Here is a 2,425-nt window from a genome sequence, read left to right as displayed (position 1 = left end):
GCTCACTGCAACCTCTGCCTCCCAGGTTCAAGCGATTCTCATGCCTCAGCCTCCCGAGTAGCTGGGATTACAGGTGCCTGCACCACACCCAGCTAATTTTTTGTATTTTTAGTAGAGACAGGGGTTTCACTATGTTGGCCGGGCTGATCTTGAACTCCTGACCTCATGATCCACCCTTGGCCTCCCAAAGTGCTGGGATTACAGGCGTGAGCCACCGCACCCGGCCAAGACTTTACACTTTTAACAAATTTCCAAGTGATGCTGATGAAGTGCTGGCCTGGAGTTCATACTTTCTGTAGCACTGGTTTGGAGACTTGACTTAGCCTGACTTTTTTTTAGGTGGTGGTGTGTTCTTATATCAGGAGACATACAATGTCTGATTCTCCTTAATTGTGCTACACTAGTAGCTCCAAGTGCTCATTACCCCATCTATTAATTCTTGAGGGATTACAATGGTGTTATTCTAATACTATTATTCATTTCTAATGAACTCAAATGCTTCTATAAAGAGAAGTATTTCCTCTTCTGTGTGGTTACTCTGTGATATAATTTGTGCAAAAAAGGTAAGATAAATGCTAGATTTTTATTTCCAATTTTCAAAGTGATGAGTTCACGGTATCCTCCAAGAGTACCCTTGTGTTGTTTTTGTTGTCTTGTTTGGTTTTTCCCAAAAGCAGACCCTGAGACAAACAAGAGCAAGGCAGGCTGGTAGGGAAGTGGAGAGGTAGTTCAAAGATAGGACGATAGCCAAAAAAGGGTGTACTACTAAACCAGTTGCCACAGTGAGCTGTCAAAGAGAAATTCCACTGGGATGTGGTACAAAGTACGTACCTTATAATTATTATTTCACCCCAAACCAACTTTCTAACATCAGATTTGAGGGCTACTTTCAGTGGACGTTACTTCCTTGGCACATCTGGCCTTCTATACATGTGAGTTGCAGTTTTCAAAAGTTTATGGTGGAGATGACACTTAGGCACATATATGCAAATACTGGTATTTGGATTCAGTTGAGGCATGCTGAAAGGTCAGAGACATAATGGGTGGAGCATGAATAGAGTCAGCTACAGTCCACTCCTTACTCTACTGGGATCCTCCTTAAATTTACTTCTGTACTAAGAGAAGGTTATCACAATTTCAAAATGAGAGAGGGTGCAAAAGAATTGGCAAAAACCAAAACAAAAACAAAACAAAAGAGGCAACCCACTAAAAAACCTCTTGAAACTCATAAGCAGTTACAGTAAAGTTGCAGATACAAGCTTAACACACAAAAGGTAATCACTTTCCTATATACCAGCAATGAACAAGTAGAATTCACAATTAAAAACAAAACCATTTGTATTATCAACCTGTAAAAATGAAATACTTAGGTATAAATCTAGCAAAATATATATAAGATCTAGATGAGGAAAACTACAAAACTCTGATGAAAGAAATCCAAGTGGACCAAATAAATGGAAAGATATTCCATGTTCATGGGTAGAAAAACTCAATATTGTCAAGATGTCCGTTCTTCCCAATGTGATCTATAGGTTCAGTGCGATCTCAGTCAAAATCCCAGCTACTTATTTTGTAGATAGCAACAAACTGATTCTAAAGTTTATAAGAATAGCCATGTGACATTGAAGAAGAAGAGCACATTCAGAGGACAGATGCTGTCTGACTTCAAGACTTGCTATAAATCTGATTAATCAATACAGGTTAGTATTGAGAAAAGAATAGACAAATAGGATCAAGTGAACAGAAGAGAGGACCCAGAAATAGATTTACATATAGTCAATTAATTTTTTTTTTTTTGAGACAGAGTCTCGCTCTGTTGCCTAGGCTGGAGTGCAGTGGCACAATCTGGGCTCACTGCCTCCTAGGTTCAAGCAATTCTTGTGCCTCAGACTTCCTGAGTAGCTGGTCTTACAGGCATAGGCCACCAAAGCCAGCTAATTTTTGTATTTTTAGTGGAGATGGGGTTTCACCATGTTGGCCAGAATGGTCTCGATCTCCACCATGCCCAGCTAATTTTTGTATTTTTAGTGGAGATGGGGTTTCACCATGTTGGCCAGGCTTGTCTTGAACTCCTGGCCTCAAGTGATCCACCCACCTTGGCCTCTCAAAGTGCTGGGATTACGGGCATGAGCCACTACGCCTGGCCTAGTCAATTGATCTTTGACAAAGGAAGAAAGACAATCTAATGGAGAAAAAAATAGTCTTTTAAACAAAAGTTGCTGGAATTTCTAGACTTCCATCTATAATAAAATTAATTCTAGACATAGTTCTTATACCCTTCACAAAAACTAACTCAAAATGGATCATAGACCTAAATGTCAAATGCAAAATTATAAAACTCCTAGAAGATAACATAGGAGAAGATTTAGATGACCTTGGGTTTGGTGATGGCTCTTTTATTTTTGTTGAGACAGACTCTTACTCT

The sequence above is a fragment of the Colobus angolensis genome, unplaced genomic scaffold (assembly GCF_000951035.1).
Source record: "Colobus angolensis palliatus isolate OR3802 unplaced genomic scaffold, Cang.pa_1.0 Scaffold48, whole genome shotgun sequence".
NCBI lineage: Eukaryota > Metazoa > Chordata > Mammalia > Primates > Cercopithecidae > Colobus > Colobus angolensis.
Note: the sequence above shows the minus strand (reverse complement) of the source record.